Source organism: Aulostomus chinensis, chromosome 22, assembly GCF_037954235.1.
Source record: "Aulostomus chinensis isolate RoL2024-O1b breed Wild chromosome 22, RoL_Achi_v1.0, whole genome shotgun sequence".
Taxonomy (NCBI): domain Eukaryota; kingdom Metazoa; phylum Chordata; class Actinopteri; order Syngnathiformes; family Aulostomidae; genus Aulostomus; species Aulostomus chinensis.
In genome coordinates this window covers 10666565-10676745 of record NC_141341.1, presented here as the reverse complement: position 1 = coordinate 10676745, position 10181 = coordinate 10666565, and the positions used below count along the sequence as shown (strand labels likewise).

General features: G+C 40.6%; 1 long non-coding RNA gene across 1 annotated transcript; it reads right to left on the bottom strand.

Annotated features, from left to right (window-relative positions):
- Window positions 1-6477, bottom strand: LOC147240721 (uncharacterized). Its single transcript, XR_015111280.1, has 3 exons — window positions 6339-6477; window positions 1007-1136; window positions 1-360 (listed from the first exon to the last, which is right to left on the bottom strand). It is a non-coding gene; the product is annotated as an uncharacterized LOC147240721 (long non-coding RNA).
- Window positions 6478-10181: the final 3704 nt, after the last annotated feature.

Below are 10181 nucleotides of genomic sequence, written 5' to 3'. Positions count from 1 at the left end.
TTTTGCTAAAAAAATGTCTGCCAGTAAGAGTTAAGAGTGGTGTGTGTGTGTGTGTGTGTGTGTGTGTGTGTGTGTGTGTGTGTGTGTGTGTGTGTGTGTGTGTGTGTGTGTGTTCAAAGATTTCCTCTCAGTAGCATGTGCAACCACTGTGTACATTTCTTAGCGCAGGTCATCTCTTTCACATGGAATGAATGAGATTATTGATGGGGGCTTGTGGAATGTTGTCGTCTTCTCTTCCTCCACAAGAGCTGTGTGGAGCTGATGGATATTCCCAGAGAGAGGAACTCACTGACAGACCCGACAGTCCAGAACATCCCACTGAAACTTAGCAGGGATCATATCTGGTGTGTAAGGTGGCCACTGAAAAAAAAGGGATGTTTCCAGCTTGCAGAATCTGTGAGGACAACCTAGCATCATGAGGCTGAACATTATCACACTGGAAAGTGACATTATATTGATGGACAAATGACTCAATGGCCTTGTTTAGACTGTTGGCCCAAATCAGATTTGTGGCAAATCCTGATTGTTTTCCAGACTATTCTAAATAATAGAAAAATACAGATAACCTTTTATCTTGCAAATCAGTTTCAAACCATATTTGCAGGCGGTTGGAAATATGACACCGATCATCTTTCATGAGATGTCTCTCAGCAGACTGCATTTGAATTAAGAAAATTAGATGCCCTGGACCCTGAACTAGGACTTCAAAGTTTCGCCCCATGGATATCAGCTACCATAAATTCGTGTCTTGCTGAAAGGTCAATGTCAGAACACAAAAAATTGAATCTCTTCACTTGGAAATAATAATGCGGACAGACAAAAAAAAAGATGTGATAAGAGAAGAATCAGATTTGCCTGCAAACTGAATAAAACCAGAATGAGGTTCTGCATCTAACTGGCCTCAAACTGCACTCACATTCCCTTTGAGGATCAGGTGAGAGTCAGCTTCTCTCAGCTGGTCAAAAACTCTGCGGAGAAATCCTCAGTCCTTCATCTGTATGAGTACCTGGTCTTGGGCGGTGGCACAGATGTAGCAGATGAGCGTTCAGATTCCAAACTGGTGATGACTCGTCCTCTCATGGCATTTGGTCGGTTGGCTGTGCTGCCAAACTGCTGGAAGTGATTTCTAAGGCTTCCTATTGTTGAAAAATTAACATCAGCGGCAGCAATTTGATGAACTGGTATATCATCTTGCAACATGCCAACTGCCCCCTCTCTGGAGGATCTGTGACCAGGGGCTGAGCTTATGGCTCATTACAGAGGGTGCAAGTACCAGCAGTGGGCGCCTGGCAACTGAGCCGACTTCCCTACAGTGTGGGATCTTTGATTGAGCCCCCCCATAAGGATTCTATCTGTCCTGATCGTGACTTTTAAACAGAATCCTTATATTCAGCATCTGTGAAAGAGATTAATTATCTTGGCAAGGAAGAAGTGCTGTCAACCAGGCATATAAACAAATTCATGGGCAAATTCTGAGACAAACAGGTTCTTTGAGCACGCAGAATAAATCTTTAAGGAATCACTTAAACAGACTAAAAATATCTGCAAAAATATAAATGTTGCATTAGAACTGTATATTTTTGTTCAATGTAGAAGGCGAGAGAACGGTACAATAACTGGAGGGTTTTAGTCATTATGCCCACTTTCACACTTTTTGCCTAAACCAATGTAATTAAATACGGTGAATCAAGTCCTTCAGCCTGTCTAAAAATGCATAATAATCTCCAATCTCTCAGTCAATTGTTCATGGTGTTATATAAGCATCGGGGCATAGCAAGAGGATCCTCTGTGAATCAGTGTTTTCTGATGAAGGCAAAAAGTTGCCGTGCATTTGATTGCAAGTCAACACAGAAGGAAGGATTCTGATGTTGTAATTTGGGTTTCAGGCTCAGCCTGCAGTGTGGAGGGTTTCTGGGAAGCAGGCGCATCATCACGTAACAATAATAGCAGAAAAGATTCTCACAAGAGAATTCAAAATCCATGTAGCGTTAAGACCCACTGTTTCAATCTAGGGTCAGTGGTCATAGCTGGAATGCTTCCCATCATACACTTGGACCATGACAGAGAAACATTCTAGATTCATGGCTAATCCATCATGGAGATTACACGGATGCATTCACAAATCCCCCACCAACATCATATAGAGATTTTTATTTACTTGATTTGTGTCTTGAAAACACACGATATTATGATTTTGAGGCTAGGATACGTGTTGTCAAGAATTTATTTTACTGTTACTCAATCAGCATCTTCATCTTCCTTCCACAAATTTAGAATTGAGACTAAAAATGGGTCACAGACCCCATTTGAGTGTTCTTTTTTAACCCTTGTGGTGCTGAGACTGTGCGATTCCCTCACTCTTGATCACAGGCATGATGTTGAAATAAAAATAGGGGAAGAGTTTACAAATGTTGGTTTCCCCGCAACCATTTGAAATGCAGAGGAGAGGCATGGATGCGTTTCATGAGGGGAGCTACAAAGGAGGAGAGCATCAGGGCTACTCAAAATGATTTTTTTTTTCCTGCTCAGTGAAGAGACTTTAAAGAGAAAAGGAATGACGGCAGAAAAATAAGTCAGTCAGGTGTTTGTTATTGTTTATGTACCTTTGAAGGATAGTTGCACACAGGGTATTCTAGTACCCCAAAGAAGACTGTCACATCGAAAATGTACGCTCTTGTTTGTGTACATGACCATTTGAATATGAGCTGAAATATCTTCACTTTCTGTGGAAGGCATGGGGGGTTGTTGGTTTTGTGCATTTTTATTGTTTTTGGCAAAGCGGGAGAACTGTTGGAATCATGGTCTGAGGATGAGCATGCTAAACTCAGTTTGTCTGTCTTTAAAATCTTACAAGGTTTTGCATGTGGGCCAAGTCTGGATCCAGGGGGAGCACCAAATGTCATCTCTGAATCTCCAGCTGAAAATCTTGGGAAAATGGGAGCAAGCAAAATATTGATTCTGAAGTATATCTGAATATTTCCTCTTGTGATACTTTATTGAAACGTTGGGGGCAAATATTATATTCTCAAATGTGTTTTTTTTAAAACATCAAATTCAAATATGTTTTTGAAATAGCCAACATACAAAAAACACAATACTGAACTCACTACATTTTTGCTTTGTGCCTTTTGGGGGGTATTTTTTGTCAGGAACACAGACATTGTAATAATTAACTGTTTTGCAATTATCACAGAATTTCCGTATTGGGATATTACTATTATCATGGACGAAATATGGAGGCATCGAAAGAAATGCCTTGCAATTTCCAAGAATTGCTGTATTGTGATATTGCCATTATCATGGACGAAATATGGAGGCATTATCGTATGACTGCCGTGTATATTTAGAAACCCCTACCCTTTGCTAGTATTCTTGTGTGATCATTTGCATGTACAAGCTTACACAGCACAGCAGAACAGGATGTTTGTTAATTTTCTCCATAAAACTCTCCTCCAAGTCAATCCGTATGGTCCATTGTAACAGGATGATTAGCCAGTGCTTGGGGATTTCCATGGCCCAGACCAACCTGCACTGCAATCATTACCAGAAATGAGAGCACTTGAAGAAAATCACTTAGCATCCCAGGGAGTTGTTGCATCCACCTACCGCGAACGATCTATTTACTTGTTGGTAACGGAGAGTTAGAAAGGTGGTTTTAATACTCTCCAAGAAGCTTTTTAGCATCACGAAAAGTGCCTAAAGGTCAAGTCCTTTGTCACAAAAAGAAATCCTCTTTTCATTTTGAAAATATCTAAGTTTTCAGAGTTGTTTTTTTTTTATTTATGACAACACATTTTAATGACATGGAGTCTTGATGATGAGTCAGAGGATGAAAGAAATAATGATGTGGGGTCTTCCACTCCGAGTTGTGCCTGTGCGTACTCATCAGTGATACACCATTTCACTTTGAGCATGCTTCATTTCTCCAGCAGTCAATGGGGCACAGAGGAAGCAGCCAAATCTAGAAGTGAACATGACTCACTCAATCCCAGTCTGCACATTTGAATGATAATCTCCAATGGCTCAATTTTATCTCAAAGGGAGGTGAGCCGCGACAGAATTGTTCATTGGTTTCACTCTCTGTGATAAGATACTCCAAGGGCCCTCGTTGTGAAAACCCCCCTCATTGTTTCACTGTGCATTTATATATATTTGCTCTCTAATGGCCCTGCAAACACTAAAACTGTAAAATAAGAAAACCCAGTCAGTTTGTGCAGGCTGACTTGATCTGCAGTGCTGTGATTCAATGAACTGTTCGGAATGTCTTTGATATTCATGTGCACCACACACACACAGAAGCACAGCCGGATTCTTCGAGGAAAATTGCATGTTATGAAAAAGCACATAATATAAATTATTTTATTTTGTAACAGAATATGGTACAATCTATCATCTAGGAGATCTGAGAGCTTAGTTTATGTGACTGCAACTGTCCTAGGAATTTTCCAAATCATATGAAAAGTTGTTCCTCGCTAAGAGGCGGCGAGCTTAAGAAACAATGACAGTTCAGATTTCTCATTTGATCGCAAAAGCACTTTCATCACCTGAACGAAAGAAAAAAAAATCAATGGCATAATCTTGTCAATGAAAGCTTCCATTCTCGACAACTCAAAATAAAAAAATACACAAGGATGAATCACCGTTTCTGATAAATGTCATATCCCTGCCTCTGTATTTTACCATGAATTATGACAAATTACAGAATCTTTCATTTCCCGTTCAAATCAGGGGTTTAATCCCTATAATTCCCATTTGATCAGTAGTATACACACATACAGAAATGAAATAAGCCTGCCATAACTGATTATATGTTGCCAGCTTGGCACATAAATAACCAACAAAAGATTTACTCAATCTTTTTCTCTCTTGAGACAATTCCTTAAAAAGCATCAGCATAGAAAATGGGCCATAAACATTCACAGCCTACCATCATTCATCAAGATTGATTCTGACAGGTCGACAAAGCTAAAAGCGCCTGCAGCGCTGCTTCATATCCTATTGGTGTACTATATAAAAAGTTTATAAGAAACTTTCAATTTATAGAGTGAGAGCAAAAGAGAAAGGGAAAAATGAGGGGGAGTGAGGTACTAACCCGAGCTCAACAGAAATATCAACTGTCTGCAGGCAAAATGTCAAACTGAAATGTTGGTTTGCATTTCTACCTCCTCAGATATTCACTTGCTTTGGTTTGGTTGGAACAGCTCCTTGATGTCTTTTGAAGTGGTTTGCTGTTCAAATATGAGAAATGTAGAGCGTTAGAAACAGAGGGAGCTCGGTCTGACATTATCGCCGGAGAGATTGAAGTTTACTTCCCAATTTCCCAAATGCCCCAAACTTGACAAATGGCCCTTCTGTCACTTTCTTGAGTGGCCAACAGAGGCTGATTCAATTTAAAAGACAACAGATTTATTTGATGTTGCTTCAAAAACAGCTCCAATACCCCTCATAAACAGATGGCAAGCCAGACAACAGATCAGGTGGGGATGAACACCCCTGATGTAGAGTTTTTCCCATCGTTATAACCCTAATTTTATCACGACTTGGCATTTAACTTTGATTTTACATAGGGTAAGATATTTTTCATAATATGGCTGCGTGTCTCATTATCGATTTTTGCTTAAAATGAACTCCAGATGGAAGGGTTTTTGTTGTTTTTTTTTTGTTTTTTTTTACTTCAGTACTCTTTTTTAATGTGCAAATGCATTACATTAAAATGCCAACTCCTGTCTATTTTCTAAGCAAAGAACACTCTGTAGAGGGGGTTCAATAAAAAGTGGCCCCTTGGTCAGGCTATTGCATCTCTGTGCTCAGCCTGTGTCCAATCGATTCCCTTCCTGGTTGCCCTCCATCGGTCATCTGACAGAACACCACTCAGGCCTCCCAAATAAAATTTCACTGGCTTTTCCAATGGATATGGGAGGGACATACATGGGGGTAGGGGACCGGCAAGAAAGACAAACGTGGAGGAGTGTGAGACCACCGTGAACTGGCTTCTATAGCCGTAATACAACGAATCTGAAAACTGCGGACATATCATGGGAGAGAGCACATCTTGTTAATTTCAAAACTACTTGAGCAGCTCATTTTCTGTTGCAGGATTGATTTTAAGATTTGATCAATAACTCTGAATCCTCTCAGAGGCGTTTGCTCCAGAATATATAGCTAACCCCCTGCCTCGTATGAGCCTACATGTTATTTGTATAATATCGCACCTCGTCTTCTTTAATTTAAATCATTTTTTTTAAACTTAATTGGGATTATTTTACTGTCTTCGTGTTGGTTCACACTCAGATTGTCAGATTAGGAAATGGATAAAAAGCATCAAAACTCATCCTAACCTGGAGTGTGGAGGTAAAAAGAAGCGTCAGCACTAGTTTCTTCCCCTCTTGGTCTTGGTACTCACTTCAGTTCAATTCAGTTCTGTCAGGACTCCAAAAGGGCAGCAGACTGGTGTCTCACTGACCCCAGAACTGGCACACCTGAACCTCGTCAGCCGCATGTGTTCTTCCCGGTGACGCCCACTTTAGCAAACGGTTTAACCACACCTCTTCTTATCTCTTCAAGGGAAACCCCTCCTTTAGCCCCCACCCCCATCCCTGTCATGCTTGTCTGTTGTACATCTGTCTCACTAGTGTAAAGCATTTTTGAGTCCTGGAAATACACAATATAAGTCCTATATATTATCTTGTATTTATATGAGACAGCTATATTTTGGAAATGCAAAAATGGGAGCAAAAGAAGACTCTATCCTCCCTGGAGCTCCTAACAAACATCTTTTTATTGTCTTATGTTCAATCAAGCGCTTTGTACCTTGTTTTGAGAATTGCTCTATAAATACAGGTTTTATCATTACTATTATTGTTACTATTATGTCAATTTCTCAAAATTGTCTTACCGCCTTTAATTTCAGTCTTGTTGGAATTTGCAAAAACAACAACAACTGCAAACAACAAAGCCGCGGTAGATACGCCAGCAGCCTCGCTTCTGTCTATCACGCAGCATCTACTGGAACAGGACAGCAATCAGTAAATGATTTCTAAATGGGAAAATTAATAGCAAACACAGATTAAAGGATGATTGATGTGGGGAATTAGGTGGACTGGCATCCTCCTTGTTGGCTCAACGAATCAAATCCCTGCAGCCTTTGTTGGAGGGATAATTGCAAAAAGGAAAAATAAAAAACAAAAACAAACAAAAAAAAAAACGGCCAAGAATGGGTCTTATTAAATGTAAGCGAGCAACCCTCCCAAGATAAACACCTTCAGATGCAACATGCTGCCATTTGTGACACAGCTGTGTTTGTCCTTGATAAGCAATTTTCTTTTCTATCAAGAGCTGTTTTGTGAGGAATATTAGGCATTAGGAAATATCAGAACTATAAAATCCACAGAGAAAAATGTCTCAGGACAGCAGGGCTAACATCGGTCCATCTATGCACACAACACTCCATGAACAGTTGCTGAATGCTGCCGAGGCTCAGGGCACCTCAAGTTTCTTCGAGAGCGTCACTCATGCTGCCTCCATCACCAGAGCTGCAAGTGTTGCTTTATAATAACAACACCTAAATCTTCAGGGTGTTTGGACTTCTAAAAAAGCATCTATAAACAGCCATGCTGGAGGGGAAATCGCCTCTGACACTAACAGGGCCTGGAGAGCTGATGTTACAGCAAGAAGTCATTTGTCTTCCTTGTCATCTCCATTCTGGAGCTTAAAATATTGTTTATAGCTCGCACCAACCAACGCATTTCTCAGTGTGCTTTGATTGATATATGAGGCATTACCATGGCAACCAGCATGTGGGAATGATAAGTGATTTTGGCAGGAGAGCGTTTTCTTCTGGATTATTAAGACCACCTTAGGCTTGAGTGAGCGTTTTGCTTATTTGTGTCTACTGTACGTGCAATGATGAGCTGTTCTTGGCTAAACACTGACGGTATTTGTCGATCCACCCACTCAAACTCAGGAAACTTTCATGACTGAGCAGCTGACAGGAACACATGCAGCGCCTCAGGTGCAGAGCGAGACCAACAGAGGGTTGTTTAGCTGTGCTCTCAGCTTACTTTTAATGACAACGTGACAGGCGAGCGACAAAAGGTTCAGTGACAAATCCAAAGAATCAGACGGATACAAATTTGTTAAGTTACATTTGCCAACAGCAGCTGTTTAAATGCAATTAGGTCCCACCAGGACCCAGAATACCTTAGCGACTGGTTAATGCCCTCGTGATGGACAGATCTCTGGAGCTCAGCATCTTCATTTTCACAGTGCGTCGCTTCCATTTTTTCCATCACAGCAGAAACAGAACTCTGCACTTCAGCACTTCAACTTCTTTTCTTTCTTTTTTTTCTCCACCAGGTACAAATGATGTCTATGCGCTTTATCCAATAGAACAACCATGCCCTCTTCTGGTTTATAGAGAAGATGCAGGCAACATTCAGCTGTGAGGTTGCATCTCATGTAATTTCACAAAACAACAACCAAAATGTGACAGAGGAGGAGGGCGTGTACCAACTGACTAAAGCTTACATTATTAATGCACAGGAGACAAAAACAGTTATGAACATCCTTGAATAATAGAAAAAAAAAGTCCAAATAAGTGATTTGCTCTCTACATTTGCTAAAGCGAAAACTGAGGGAATTAATTTAGCAACGTAAACTGAAATAACTGGATTATTTGTCGACTGATTGTACGAGGCGTGCGATTTTTATTTACTCGCTGCCCCGGACTGTCAACTGAGCCGCACTGATCGAGCTGAAGCTCCAAAAGCTTATCGAAATGACGATAATATCATTTCAGCGGCGCTAACAAATGTTTCATCAGTAACAGATCACTGTTTAGGGAGGGATTCACTTAGAATAAACCTCTCCACAACATTGCCTCAGCTGCTTCAGGTGCATTGCTTTTCTATTATTTGATTCTGAAAAATGAAGACAAATGCTACTTTTGTTACTCGTGACACCCTTGTGGTAATCCATTTATAATGTAAAATTATAAATCATTTATCATCAGCATGTCTATCCTGGGGTGGTGTCCAATTTATCTGTAGCTCAACCCACACCAAGTCTGCCTGTAGCTTAGATTATGTAAATAGAGCATGTAAACTGCAAGAGGGGCCTTGGAAATCTCCCCAAAATTGTCCCGCTGTGTCTAATAAATACATACAGTTGAAGTGGATGTTTCAGAGTTTGTGCGTTTTGCGGGAAGCAGCTTCATGACAGCAGTGTGTGTGTGGATGTGTTTAGAATAAATGGAAGGTTCCTGGTCCTTTTATGACTGTTGCAAACTTACATCCATTCAAATATTCTTGATAGGGCTTGACAAAAAAAAAAAAAAGAAAACAGAAAAAGCTGAAGGACATGAAACACAAACGTGCACACGTGCACTTCCTACCTGGCTGATTCTCATCTTGCTGTGATTTATATTTCAGTCTGCCACGTCAGTTTTTGCTTGCTGGAGTCTTTTAACAGCACAGCAGAATTGATTCTCTGAGCTGATGAATGAATTATAAGCAGCTGTCTGCAGTGTAGAGAGACAGACAGGTAGGAAGGGAGACAGCATCAAACACTGTTGTCAACCTCACTCTTACCCCGACCTCGTCAAATACACATTGATGGCGTGCGAGGCTTTAGGCAAAGTCCGATCAATGACCAAAAAGAAAAAACAAAATGGTCTCCTTCTTAGGAGATATGACACATATGAGTGTTCCAAAAAGGATGCTTTTGGATTGTGGAGCACATGAATGAGGGAATGAGTGTGTGTGTGTGTGTGTGTGTGTGTGTGTGTGTGTGTGTGTGTGTGTGAGTGTGTGTGTGTGTGACTCAGAAAGAACAAAAAAAAATCCTCTGTACAGGAGGGCAAGCCTGTACATGAGGATTAAATACGGTTTGTGAGTCAGAATGATGAACATGCGTGTCACAGCGTGTCACAACTAGAACCTAACCTTCCGGTGTTGAGCCTGAGAGCCACCAACGAGCCGCTACTGTCATCACACTGAAGGAATTCTGCAGACACTGACTTCCCAAGTGAAAAATTAGCAAATGTTTCATATTGAAAGTCTTACGTGTAAAAGTGTCCTATTGTGCATTTTTCCCAGAAAAGACGTTCTCAATAAAAGGATTAAGAATGCAGAGGTCACCAGCGTCTGGAATTCACTAGTCTTTCGGTTTGAGTTCAATTGCAT